This window comes from Sus scrofa, chromosome 4 (genome assembly GCF_054392235.1).
Source record: "Sus scrofa isolate SSC_HxYL_T2T_F1_AM1 chromosome 4, Sscrofa_HxYL_maternal_Yorkshire_Landrace_v2.0, whole genome shotgun sequence".
NCBI classification, from domain to species: Eukaryota; Metazoa; Chordata; class Mammalia; order Artiodactyla; family Suidae; genus Sus; species Sus scrofa.
In genome coordinates, this window is record NC_139386.1 from 19,904,354 (window position 1) to 19,919,057 (window position 14,704).

At 37.8% G+C, this 14,704-nt stretch overlaps 1 protein-coding gene across 4 annotated transcripts in view; it reads right to left on the minus strand.

Annotated features, from left to right (window-relative positions):
* The window catches only part of COLEC10 (collectin subfamily member 10), a 204,627-nt gene that overhangs the window by 139,994 nt on the left and 49,929 nt on the right, over positions 1-14,704 (minus strand). For 2 of the 4 annotated variants that reach the window (XM_085021817.1, XM_021090575.2), the window contains exon 1: positions 693-851. The exons of the other annotated variants lie outside the window; for them this stretch is intronic. The gene's annotated coding sequence lies outside the window, so the exon portion shown is untranslated. Of the gene's footprint in view, positions 1-692; positions 852-14,704 lie in introns of those variants that run through there. 4 annotated transcript variants of the gene reach the window in all.

A 14,704-nucleotide genomic window follows, 5' to 3' on the forward strand; every position in this document is an offset into this window, starting at 1 on the left:
ACGACGCATTTCCATAATTATAGCTTACGCAGATCTCCTGGAAGTAAAAGACAACAGGTCTATCAAATTGAATTAAAATAGAAATAATTTATGTCCTTCCCAGTTAAAAACAAAACACGACAAAAACCTGTCCCAAACTGAGCAGATGACAGAAAGATCCAAGAGAGAAAAGAAAAGGTCTGTGTGAAAAATGAAAGCTTTGCCTGACTATAAAAGCTCAGGAGAAACAGAGAGGGTTGGATGGCTGGGTGAAGGGCAGACTGCTGCGATCCTTTCTTTGCACAAAGCAGTGGACGGGGGCCACCTCGGGAGGTATGAGGCCTAAGACACCTTAGCCACAGAAATGACTCAGGTACCATGAAAGGTCTCAGAGCAGCTTGCTAATGGGAATTAGCTTCTCCTGGAGAAAGCCACCTCTGGCCAAGTTTAAGCATCAAAATATCTACTTGCTTCCCTAGGTTTTGTATTGTTTGATTCCTAAATTCCTTCCTGCTCAAACAGCACATGGCAAAATGAAAATTCTGTAAATAATGGGGGTGGCCAAGACCTCCCTTGGCAAAACTCTCCTGCATTACTTTTGTGGGGGACCCAGCACATCCCAGCCAGGCACATCTCCACCTGCGGAGATTCTGGCAGAAAACAGGTTGCTTCATGCATCAGCAGCCCAGAGTTATTTTGGGTCAGCCACTTACCAGCAATGTGTGCTTGTGTAGGTCACTTAACTTTTCTGGGCTTCTGTTTCCTTATCTATCAATCTACGAAGCTGGCCGAATATGGAGTATCTGCCAGACTCTTCCTGCCCCAGTGTTCTCTGATACAACCTATGAACCAATAACAAGGATTCCCAAACTAAAACAAATTCAGTGCTGCCTCCAATTCGGAATGCACTGACGTGATGTTACTAGATTTAGCATATCTGTGGAGAGGGGGAAAAAAAAAGCAGTTTACTGGCAGCCTGGGTGAGTCAAAAGGCCAAGCTATTTTTGGTAAAGACCACTAAACTGGCTCAGGCACTTATATGCATTTTCTCAGCAAAAGGACAAAGTCATCTTGCCCAAATTCCAGGGAAAGACCTACCAACACCTTTGCTCCAGTCCAGTGGTGAAATAAATGTATTTAGCTGAATAAGGACAGCACACACTGAATGCTGATTTTGTAATACGGGTTATGCTTTTCAGTCTGCAAGCCGGTAAGGTTGTCAAGTGACCTAGTCATCAAGTGAGACTCAGAACTTCAGTAGGCAATAAAGAAACATTTTCGGACTCTTTTTCCCCCCCTTTTGCCGACATTGAACTGAATTAAGAAATCTTTACCTTGTGAAGCTTCCTGTGGCCCCTTGGCCGTGAGATAAAATGACCATCATATATTGAATTTGGAAGACAACCTTGCAAGCGAAAGTCAGACAAGTGGTCTTTCTAGTATGTGTAGAAAATTATGATAAAGAATAGGTTTTCCTTTTATCCCCAACATGACTGTCATATCAGAACTTTTGAAATTTTTGGTCGTGCAGCTCTGCTAAAGAGAGTTAATCTGGAATGTAATGTCAACATGATGACTCTAGTTCACACTGCTGGGTGGTATCTTTGAAAGTTCCTAAGATAATCAATCTTAAAAGTTCTCATAACAAAGAAAAATACCTTTTTTTTTTTTGTATCTAGATGAGCTGATGGATGATAAAACTCATGGGGGTAATCATTTTGCAATATAAGTCATTATGCTGTATGCCCTCAACTTACACAGTCCTGGCAATGACATCTCAGTAAAACTTGGAGGGCAAAGCAATTTACAAGGAAAAAAATTAATTAATTTTAGGAAAAAAAAGTGTTAATGCCGATAGCTAGCATGTTAATGAAGCAGCGAAACTTGACTTTAGAGGCATGAACTTGAAAATCAAAGTGCTGAGACATGAAACTCAGCTCTGCCTCCTTGACTCACTCTGCCACCTTGGGCAAGTGATAGCCCGCCAGGGAGACTCAGTTTCCCTGCCTCTATAATGGTGATAATAAATGTAGTTAATGTGAATATAAATATGGTGCACTTGTGTAGAGGCTAATGTAATAACCCTGAAGTCAACTCTGTCAGTATTAGTAACCTATTACCAAAGTAAATTTTGCATTATGTTTGGTATAACTATTTACTTCATATCTTTTGGATTAGGTCACTTGACAACTTTACCCACTTAGCACAGAAATTTACCCATTTTTATCCCTTACTCTATTTTTCCTCTTAGGATCAAGTTTTGTCAATCCACATTCATTTTGCCACTTTACAGGTAAGAAGTTAACCAGATTGACCCTCAACTCTACTAAATATGAACCTCTGAAGACATAAGGGCTGGGTCAAGCCATTTTCCAACCAAAAGGGGACTGAGAAGTGGAGGGAACACTGAAAATATGGATGGAAGAAATGTAGAACGAGAAGTCAGGCTGCTGTAGCATCGTTCATACTATACCATCATTTAGACTCTCGATCAAGGTAGCCCTGAAACCTTATTCTTGAAATGTTCAGTTATGTAAGCCATGAAATTCTCTATTCTGATTGAACCAGCTTGAGATACATATTATTTCACTTGCGAGAAAACGAGCCCTAATTATTAGACACTTGTTAAAAATGCAATTCCCTTGACCTAGTGAATTAATCTTCAGTAGTGGAGCTAAGGAATTCTGAATCTTTAGCCAGGGTTCCAAGGGATTCATTTGCAAAACCAGTGACTGGGACTGAACTGTGCATCCCCCAACTCATACATCAAAATCCCCACCCCCAATGCTTTAGAATGTGACTTATGTGGAAAAAGGGTCCTTAAAGGGCTATTTAAGAATACATGAAGTCATTAGAGTGAGCTCTAATTCAATACAACCAGTGTCCTTATGAAAGGCGACTAGGACCTACACAATGAGAAAAATATGGGAAGACGCAGGGAGAAGATGGCCATCTACAAGCCAAAGTGAGAGGCCATGGAAGACATCAACTCTGAGAACACCTTGATCTGGGACTGGACAAAATAAATTTCTATTGTTGAAGTTACCCCATTGGTGGTGCTTTGTCATGGCAGCCCTAGGAAACAAATGCAATTACCCTTGGCTAACATTAATTCTGGGGCTCCTCATCCTCTGCTAACATCTGTTTTGCAAACTTCCAGGCAAGCAATCCTGCAGCCTTTCTTTAAATCTCCCTGCAAAGGGAATCCACAATATCCCCGCATTACCCATCCTGTCTTGGAAGGGCTCTCTCTGTGAGAAAATCTTTCTTACTTTATACTGAAATTTCTCTTATCATACCTATTAAGGTTCATAATGATAATACTGGGACATGCTAAGATTCTAAGCAGTTTCAGAATAATCAAAGCATTTTACTCGCTGAAACTTCAATGCTATGATTACTATTAAGAGTATAATGTTTGATACAAATATTCTAGCTTTTAATTAAGCTAGGATATTTGACAAATATTATTTGATTATAACTAGCACTCTCAATTTACTGATTATTCTGCATAAAAAAGTTTATCATAGTTTCTAAAATAAAAATGATATGTTTGAAGTTTTCCTCCCCAAGGGATTTTGAGTTTTGAAGTGCAAGTATCAAATGATGATAAAATCTCAATAGGTTTGGCTTCATAGTCTCTTCTGAGGTCAGATCCTTTAGCTTCAGAAGAAACGCTGGTTGCATACAGATTTCTATCTATACATCACAGGCTGCCTATTCCTAAAAACTTAGAGGCAGAAGTAATAATTTTACTGTTTTATTTAAAATATTCCTATCAACCACTTTACTGAAATAATGATTATTTTGGACAGGTACCATCCAGCAGAATTGTTTCAACTGATTCAATTACCTGCGTAACTGACCTCCAAAGAATTCCCATTTTAGAGAGGATATTTCTCGTTTTATTTTTTTCCACTTTTTTTTTAAAAAGGAGAATGAATTCATTTTGTACCCCCACACCACAAGTGTTCACACTCCTTTCTATTAAATTTCTTTTTATTTCAGTGATTCTTGTTTATTTCATTTTTATTTTTGGTGTTTTGTCCTATTAGGGCCACACTAGCAGCACATGGAGGTTCCCACGCTAGGGGTCCAATTGGAAGTGTTGCTGCTGGCCTACACCAGAGCCACAGCAATGCCAGATCTGAGCTGTGACTGCAACCTAAACCACAGCTCACAGCAACGCCGAATCCTTAACCCACTGAGCAAGGCCAGGGATCGAACCCGCAACCTCATGGTCCCTAGTCGGATTCGTCTCCCTTGCACCACGACAGGAACTCTGGATATTTCTTATTTTAAAGCAGATGTTGACAGGCTAAAGTTTAATAAAGGTCCTTTTATTTCAGGTGACTCTATTAAAACTCATATTAACTGTGATAATAATAACAATTATTAACAGTTCCCTGTGATTCCAGCAGAGGGCTTTAAATGTATTGCCTAATTTCATACAATTATCCATTGATACAGGCTGGTGTACTATTTGCATTCTACAGATGAAACTCAGAGAAGTTTAATAACTCAAAATCACACACTTCAGTCAGTAGCGGACCAAAGCTTCTTACCAAATTAGATTTGGCTTTAAGATCCTGCTCTCATTTACCATGTGCATTCCACAAGGAAAATATGGAGTCTGAGGAAAGAAAATTTATCCTCTAGGCAACATCTGTAAAGCATCTGCAAAGCAGGGGATATTAACACCTGCCTCTTGAGATTGCTATAAAGATTAAATATACATGTAATTTATTTTGGTGTCTGGCTCTAGTTCTTGGCAGACATTTTTTAAGTGCTTTATAAGTATTATTTGCTTATTTTTCAGCAATTTTTGTCATGTATTTCCAGGGCCTTGATCTGGGCCAGAAAAGAAAATCTATAAGTAGAAGGTACAGTAACTCCTGCTTCCTAGAGTTTATATTCAAGTGTAAAGGTAAATGACTGTGACATGAAAAAGTTACAAACTAATCCATTTTAATGAGTGCTCAGAGCAAGGGTTTTGTAGCCAGACTCTACAGGATTTGGAGTCTGTCTTCACCATTTCCACCCACCATTTGCAAAATCTTGGACCAGTTACTTTCCTTCTCAAGGTCTCAGCATTCTTGTCTGTAGAATAAGGACCTACCTCATGGGGTTGATGTGATTTTAAATAGCTATTCTTTACCCGTGTTGATGTGTACTAGGGACAGTTGTGAGAAATTTTATTACTGTGACTTGGTCAATCCTTACAACAATGAAATAAGTAGTTGCCATTCTCACGTTGAGATAATGAAGACACAGGGAGATAAATGTTTGACGAACGTCACTTAGCACTTACACAGGATGCTATCCCAGGCAGTATGGCTTTACAGCCCAATTTCATTTTTCTGGTTTTAACAGCTGTACCTGTGATATATGCAAGTTCCTGGGCCAGGGGCTGAATAAGAGCTGCAGCTGCGGCCCACCCCACAGCCACAACAACACCAGGTCGAAGCTGCATCTGCTACCTACTCCACAACTTCTGGCAATGCTGAATTCTTAATCCATGAGTGAGGCCAGGGATTAAATCTGCATCCTCACAGAGACAACATCAGGTTCTTAACCCACTCAGCCACAGTGGTAACTCCCAAATTTCTTAACATCCTATATAACACTGACTTCCAAATCATATGTGTGTGAAGTTCCAAAATATTAAAAATACTAAAAATAGATTATTTATTATATTATTCATGTGTAAAAATAAAAATAAACTCATTAATTCCTCCCTTGGCTGAAAGAATTGTTCATCCAGTTAGTGGAGATAAAAATATCTTTAAGGACACTGAACAGCATCATGCTTGTTTTATTCCCTACAAGAGACAAAGCCCAAAGTCTATGACATTGATGGACTTTCCAGACCTTTTTTTTAAGATTCATGCTTCTTCATGCCATTTCAAAAGAGAACCTCTAACTTGATGACTGTTCCCATTAGCTCTGGGCCACTCAGTTTCCTCTTCCTAACAAAGGTCCACAGACAAATTGTGCGTGGCTGATGTGATTTCCTTGAAGTTCTCAGTGGTCTAATCTGCCTTGATGTGGTTCCTTTCATGATTCTATATGGTACTTGTGGGACATGAGTGGGCATAAGGCCAGCGGGGTCATCTTGTGTCTATTTGTTTTCTCCTCAAAATGAAGTTTGTGTTTAAATGAAAAATTGTGTTCCAGGAACAAATTATTTCCCTTTGAAGCTCTATCTCCTAACATGACATTTGAAGGTTTTGCGGAGAGAAATAATTTGTATTTTTACATATTCGTCCATGTTAAATTTGCCCTTCCATTTACAGTGAAGAAAAGGCAATTCAGATTCATCCTCCGGTCTTCAATATTGGGACAAGATCTACTCAGAGAGGCTGGCAGTTTTAAAAAACCATCTTCCAAATTATATAAGATATACACAATATAGGCTAGCAAAATGTTTTTTCTCCCTTCTGCACTTTAGTTCCCTTCCTTTTTCTAGAAGTATATTCTTTTCAGCTTTAATATGCATATATATATATATAGGACTTCCCATATGGCTCACAACATAACTACTTGGCGTTGCTTCTCATAATATGCATATATATATGAATGTGTGTATATATATATATATATATATATATATATATATATATTTAGTGAAACAATATAAGATTTTGATCTCAGTGGATATAAACCTACCTTGTTCTTTTAATTTTTATTTTATCTTATTTTTTTTGCTATTTAGGGCTGCACCCACAGCATATGGAAGTCACCAGGCTAGGGGTTGAATTAGAGCTGCAGCTGCCAGCCTACCCCACAGCCACAGCAACTTGTGATCCGAGCCATGTCTGCGACGTACACCACAGCTCACGGTCACAGCGGATCCTTGATCCCACTGGCCAGGGATGGAACCTGTGTCCTCCTGGCTACTAGTTGGATTTGCTTCCACTGCGCCACAACAGATACGCCTCTTCGTCTTTTTAATGATCTCAAATTCTTCAGTATATACTTAAGTTTGCTGATACATTTTTCTTTCTTTTTTTTTGTCTTTTTGCCTTTTCTAGGGCCGCTCCCACGGCATATGGAGGTTCCTAGGCTAAGGGTCGAATCTGAGCTGTAGCCACCGGCCTACACCAGAGCCACAGCAACGCAGGATCCGAGCCATGTCTGCAACCTACACCTCAGCTCATGGCAACGCCGGATCCTTAACCCACTGAGCAAGGCCAGGGATCGAACCTGCAACCTCATGGTTCCTAGTCGGATTTGTTAACCACTGAGCCATGATGGGAATTCCCACATTTTTCTTTTTTAATCTTTTTCCTCTAGTGTTTTGGAAGTTATATACCCTCTCTCACACTCCCAAGTTGCTATCCTTATAGATTTACAGTATGTAAGGCAGATCTCATTTTATTGCACTTTGCTTTATTGTGCTTCACAGATATTGCATTTTTTAACAAATTGAAGGTGTGTGGCAACCTTACTTGAGCAAGTCTATTGACAACATCTTCCCAACAGCATTACTTCATTATTGTTAAATTAAGGTATTGTTAAATTAGGTATGGTTTTTTTTTAAGACATATTTAATGAACTATAGTATAGTGTAAATACAACTTTCTTATTAACTGTAAGACAAAAAAATTCATTGTGGTGACCTGGAACTGAACCCTGAGACAGTATCTCTGAGGTCTGCCTGTATATTCACGGTATACGAAATTTATTACTACCTAGAGATAATCTGTTTATAGCTTACACGCTAGTACCATATTGATATAATCTGAGAATTTTCAAGATGGTTATTGTATATGTTCTTCCAAGAGTTTCTCTTTGTCTTTGGTGTTCTGTAGTTTGAATATATTATGCCCATGCATGGGATTTTTATTTTGCATGGTGTCCTAAGCTTCCTGGGCCTGTGGTTTGAGGTCTGTCACTAATTTTGGAAAGCTCTTGAGAATTATTACTTCAAATATCTCTTCTGCTCCATTCTCTTTTTCTTCTCCTTCTTATATTCCAATTATAGGTCATTGATATCTTTTGATATTGTCACAGCTTTATGTATTCTCCTCTGTTTTGTTCATTATTTTTCCTTTTTGTAGTTCAGTTTGGAAAATGTGAACTATTTTCAAGTTCACTGAGCCTCTTCTCAGCCATGTGGAGTCTACGAATGAACCCAATAAGCACATTCTTCACTTATTATTATTATTTTTTTTACTTTTAGCATTTTCCATTTGATTCTTTACTAGAATAGCCATCTCTGATTACATTACTCATCTGTTCTTGCATATTGTCTATTTTTTCCATTAGAGCCTCTAATATATTATAATTATTTAAAATTCTCCAATAATCTCTCATATCTGCCTCTGGTTCTGATGACTCTTTATCTCTTTGGATGTTTTTCTTGTTTTTTGGCATGCCATATACTTTTCTGCTGAAAACCAGACCTGCTGTATTGGGTAATAGGATTAGTGCTAAATAGACCTGCAATGTGAGGACTTATGTTAATCTGGCTAGAAGCTGGAGATGTTCGATATTTGTTGAAACTATAGTTTCAGGATCAGAGGCTTTATAGTCCTCTAGTGTCCTTATTGTGTTCCCTCTTAACTTGGGGTTTTCCTGTGTTCTCTTCCCTGCCCCCACCACCGCCCCTGCCCCAGAGAGACTCTGAGTCTTGCAGCTCTTTCAGCTGAAATCTACTGTTATTATACTGGAGCCCTGTTGGTGTGGAGATAAAGTGTGGGAGAAGGAGGAGCGTTCTATAATCTCACAATTAGATGTTGGTCTTTTACTGGGTCTCTGTCTCAAGGCAGTGAACTTCATAAATGTCTTTTCAGCAGTATTACTTTCCCTCCCCTGTCTTCTACTCCTTTCTCTGGTCTGGCTGCCTCATTCTTAGTCTATTTCCTTGAAGCCTGACACTCTGGAATATGTTTTCCTCCCTTGGTTGAGACAAGAAGGTTGGAGGGGGCTAGTGGGAAAGAATTCCCTATTCTTAGCTAGAATAAGGTTTCAGACTTGATACCTATCAAAGACATTGCTCCTGAGTGAGCCTTTGCTGCGGAGTAATTTTTATGCTAGTGCACCATCACCTTCCAAAAGTTTGTCAGATTCATCAGTTTATGGCTCTAGTGGCTTCTGATTCAGGTAAGGGGATCTTAGCTCTATCCATCTGGATGCACCTGTCTCCCCAGATTTTGAGGTGATGGTTTGCCATGTGACCCAGGTCCTCTGATGGGTCCAAGGATATTTGTTGATTTTTAGTTTGTTCAGATTTTTCTTGTTATAAGAGCAGGAATGCTGACTTCTAAGCTCTATCTGTTGGAGCAGAAATCATAGCAATACTTATTCTTGGCAAAAAGTTGTACTGATTTTTTTTTTACTTGTCAGTATTTGTGATAAAATATAGCTTCTAAGTTTTTAAAAAGTTTGTTGAAATACGACTTTAGGAAAACTTTCAGACAGAGTTTGGGTGATAAATATCCTAAGTCCAAGCATATCTTCATTCGTCTTTATTTTGCAATTTACGTGAATGATAATTAGTCTGAGCATAGAATTCAAAGCTCATAATCTTTGTTTTCCTAAGCATTTTAAAGATAAAGCTTGAATGTTTTCTTGAGCCAGTTGTTTTAAAGAAGAGTCTCTTATCAACCTTTCTTATTCCTTTGTAAGCTATCTGTTTTCCTCTCTGGAAACTTTTCATATTTTCTCTTTATACATGGAGTTCTAAAGTTCCCCTTAGACTATATCTAAGTGTGTGTCTTTTTTTCACTCTCCAGAAACAGTTCTGCAAGTAGTCCCATGTGTACTTCAGAGATGGGATAAGGTACAATTCCTCTCTTTTCCTTTTTTTTTTCTTTTTTTAAAATTAGAGTGAAATTCTTATAACATAAACTAACCATTTTTTTTTTGTATTAAAGACCTAAACATAAGACCAGATACTATAAAACTCTTAGAGGAAAATATAGGCAGAACATTCTTTGACATCAATTGCAGCAGTGATCTTTTTTGGACCTACCCCCCAGAGGATTGAAAATAAACACAAAAATAATTGGACCTAATTAAACTTAAAAGCTTTTGAACAGCAAAGGAAGCCATAAACAAAATGAACAGACAACTTACAGAATGGGAGAAAATGTTTGCAAATGAAACCACCAACAAGGGATTAATCTCGGAAATACGCAAATATCTCATACAAGTTTATATCAAAAAAGCCCCAAACATCCCAATCAAAAAATGGTCAGAAGATCTAAACAGACACTTCTTCAAAGAAGACAGACAGATGGCCAAAAAGCACATGAAAAGATGCTCAACATGACTAATCATTAGAGAAATGCACATCAAAACTACAATGAGGTATCACCTCATACCAGTCACAATGGCCATCATTTACAAACAATAAATGTTGGAGATGGTTCAGAGAAAAGGGTACCCTCCTACACTGCTGGTAAGAATACAAATTGGTGCAGCCACTATGGAGAACAGTATGGAGATTCCTTAAAAAAACAAATATACAACTACCATATGCTCCAGCAATCCTACTTCTGGACATATATCTAGAGGAAACCATGATTCCAAAAGATGCTTGCACCCCAGTGTTCACTGTAGCATTATTTACAATAGCTGAGACATGGAAGCAAGCCAAATGTCCACAAACAGATGGAATAAAGAAGATGTGATATATATATATATACATATATATACGAATATTATTCCACCATAAAAAAAGAATGAAATAATGTCATTTGCAGCAACATGGATGGACCTAGAAATGATCATACTAAGTGAAGTAAGTCTGACAGAGAAAAAACAAATATGAGATTACTAATATGTGGAATAATAAAAAATGATGGAAATGCTATAAAATTGGGTTGTGATGATCATTGCACAACTCTAAATGTAATAAAATTCATTAAAAAAAAAAGAATGATACAGGGGAACTTGTCAACCAAACAAAATCAGACTCAAAGATTCTGAAACCAAACTTAGGGTTACCAAAGGGAAAATGTTGGGGAGGGAAAAAATGGGAGGTTGGGATTGACATATACACACTACCATATATGGAATGGATGAGTAACGAGAGCCTACTGTATGGCACAGGGAAATCTACTCAATATCTACTCTGTAGTGACCTATATGGGAAAAGGAAGGGACATATGTATATGTATAGCAAATTCATGTTGCTGTATGCCTAAAACTAACACAATGTTGTAAATCAACTATAGTCTAAAATAAATACATAATAAATTTAATTAAAAATTAACAATTTTTGAAGTATATAATTCAGTGTCATTTGGTAGATTCAGTGTCTTGTGCATCTATGCCTTCTATCTAGGTCCCAAACATTCTCACTATCTCTAAAGAAAACCCAATACCCTTTAAGTCATCAGTCACTCTTCTTGAGTTTTGCATAGGTATTTCTGTAATTGAGTAACATGCTTATGACCTTTTTTTTAAAAAAAGGGATATCTACCAGAATTGTAGTCATCTATGAGAGCCGTATTTTGAAAGGCTCAATAACCAAATAACATCTTTAAAAAGGATGCTGATCCTGGTGGAAATGTAAAATCCTACAGTTGCTTTGGATGTCAGTTTAGCGGCGTCTCATCAAGTTAAACACACATTTATCATATGACCCAATAACTACACTTTTAGGAATTTACCTAACAGAAATGAAAATATCTGACCACACAATAACTTTAACATGATTTTTTTTTTCTTTCTTTTTTGGCTGCCCTGTGCCATGTGGAGTTCCTGGGACAAGGATCAGATTAAAGCCACGGTTGCAACCTCTGCCACAGCTACAGCAACTCTGGATTTCTTTAACCCACTGTGCTGGGCTGGGGATTGAACCTTGTCTTGGTGCTCCAGAGACACTGCAGATTCTGTTGTGCCACAGCAGGAACTCTTTACATGAATTTTTACATCAGTATTTTAAATTTAAAAACAAAGCCCAAAACTAGAAAAAACCCAAATATCCAATAGCTAGTGAGACGATGAATATTGTGGTACATCCATACTTTGGAACACAGCACAGACAATAACAGGAGCAAACTACTGATACACAAAACAGCAATGACGAGTCCCAAACCATCATGCTGAATAAGATAAGCCAGACATGAAAGAGTAACTACTTTAAAATTTCTTATATGTGAAGGTCTGTAGAAATCAAATCTAATCTTATATATTAGAGAGAAAACAGATAAATGGTTGCTGGGGGCCAGAATGGGGAGACTGACTGAGGTCAAGTACAAGGCAGCTTTCTTGGGTGATATATACATTCTACATCTATATGTATAAGTTCTATATCTGGATTCTGATGATGGTTACATGAGTGCAGATGTAAAATCATTCAACCATACACTAAAATATATATTTTTTGTATATATAGTATACCTCAATAAAGCTATTTCAAATAAAAACAACAGCTTGGGAACAAATACAAAAGCAAATGGTTGTCTTGAAATAAATGGAAATTTTTAGGGAAAAAAAATGCTTTTAAGCAGTTTTTGATATTCTGCCATGTGTTGGATATTTATTCAACTGGTTCTTTGATTTCTCAGATGATAAATAAGAACAAGAATGATCTTGAGAGAATATAAGTAAAATGTCCTGAAAGCTGGAAATTTTTTTAGTTTGATATTTGAGAACTTACCAAATTTTCTGATTTGATAAAATGCTCAGTATTCTAATGTTTGGAAAGTTTTGACAACATATTTATTTAGCATAATTAATCTTATTACAAATTCCTTTGACAAAATTGTTGTTTTTGCTTTCCCTTGAAATATCTGAATTATGAAACTGGAAGTGAAAATTATATTCAAATATGCATTAGAATGGGAAAAGCAATGAACTGATTCATCCTTGGCTCTATGTTACTTAGCCAGATGACCTTGGAATGAATTGCCTCCATGCAACTCTATTTTGTATAGTGTAAAATAAAAGTGTAGGTTAATTTTATTATTATTATTATTTTTTTGGTCTCTCCAATAATTAAATCCCTCTATTAACTGCCCCAACTGGAGATTAGAGACTATGATTTTGTTTGACCCCAGAAGGATTTGTGTAACCAATAGAGGGCAGCATTCCATTTAAACAATGTGACACAACTTCTTGTAGGTGCTCAGTACACTGAAAGTCCAGGACTTTGAGACTGGCATGATATCTGCTAGTATTAATCCCCTTAGGATTATGTGAAGGAAAGTAATCTGTTGGTTTTAAGTATGAATACATACATTTATCACAACTAGAGTCAAAGGAGAGTCTTGCTACTCTCTCTGGCTATCAGGGTTTTACTTAAATTTATTTAAATTGAGGTGATCATGCTTCTATGTCATCAGCACTGCAGCACATTAAAACATGCTTGTCGACACAATTGAGGGGCATTCTAAGGCTAGGATGTAGATTTATAAAGAGATATTTTCCTATGGCTTATGTGTAAATAAAAAAAGGATAAAGAGTCCTTTTTGGATGAGAAGTTATTTGTATCTAATTTGGTATTCAGTACATTTTTAAAGGAGTGGAAGGCTCAGAAACTACTATTAAGGCATTTGCTTTAAGGAAATTGAATATATATTCCTAAATAACAAAGGTCATTGATGAAAGATTCTCTCACAATGAAAGGGGCTCTAACGTTTTCTTTCAGTGTCCCAATCGTTAGCAATTTTATCTGCTTTATAAGTTCATCATCTGAAAAGGACAGGTCATGGAAGCTTGGAAGGCTCAAGGTTAAACACCACCTTCTTTCTCTTTTGCCCTTTACATCGACTGGTTTATCATCTCTTGGTCACCCTTCTCTCTCATTCAGCTTGTCTTTCCTCTACACAATGTTGAAGTGTCCCTTCACTACCTCAGAAAACCACCTAGATCACAGCATGCCCACCTTCAGCCCTGCAGTGGGGCAGGCAGACTGAGCCTAGAATTAGCCTCTATTGAGGAAGCCACTCTTCCAGTCCCCAGGTCCTGGGCTCTCTGCTCAGGCCCAAATCTGAAACTACAAGTCCCACAGTACTCTGTTACACACCATTCCTACTGGGCCACTCAGTGTTTTGGCATTTGTTTTCTTTTACTTTCCCTCTTCTTTTTTTTTTTTTTTTTTTTTTTTTTGGCCACACCCATGCATATCAAAGTTCCTGGGTCAGGGATCGAATCTGAGAATCTGAGCTGCAGCTGCCACCTATGCCACAGCTGCAGCAATGTTGGATCCTCAATCCACTGAGCCACAGTGGGAACTTCTGGCATTTGTTTTCCGATACCAGTTTTGCTAAACTAATCTTAAATACAATGTAAGCATCTTAATGTCTTAATTAACTGCAAGGATAGCTTTCCTTCTTTTTTTTTTTTTTTTTTTTTTTTTGGTCTTTTAGGGCCGCTCCTGCAGCATACGGAAGTTTCCCAGCTAGGGGTCAAATCAGAGCTGTAGCCATTGGCCTATAGCACAGCCACAGGAATGCCAGATCTGAGCTGTGTCTGCAGCCTACACTATAGCTCCTGGCAACGCTGGATCCTTAACCCACTAAGTGAGGCCAGGGATCAAACCTGCATCCTCATGGATGCTAGTCAGATTTGTTTCGGCTAAGCCACAAGGGGAACTCTAAGGATAGCTTTTCCTATAGGGCCATGGTTCTAGGCCATACTCTCATTTCAAAAAAGTACTTTTTAATTCTTTGCCATTTGGGATATTGCTGAAGTATCACTTTGTTGTAGTTTCACACGTTGTCTGTCCTGAGTTCAGTGAGGATAGTGGTTCTAGCTGTTCTAGAGC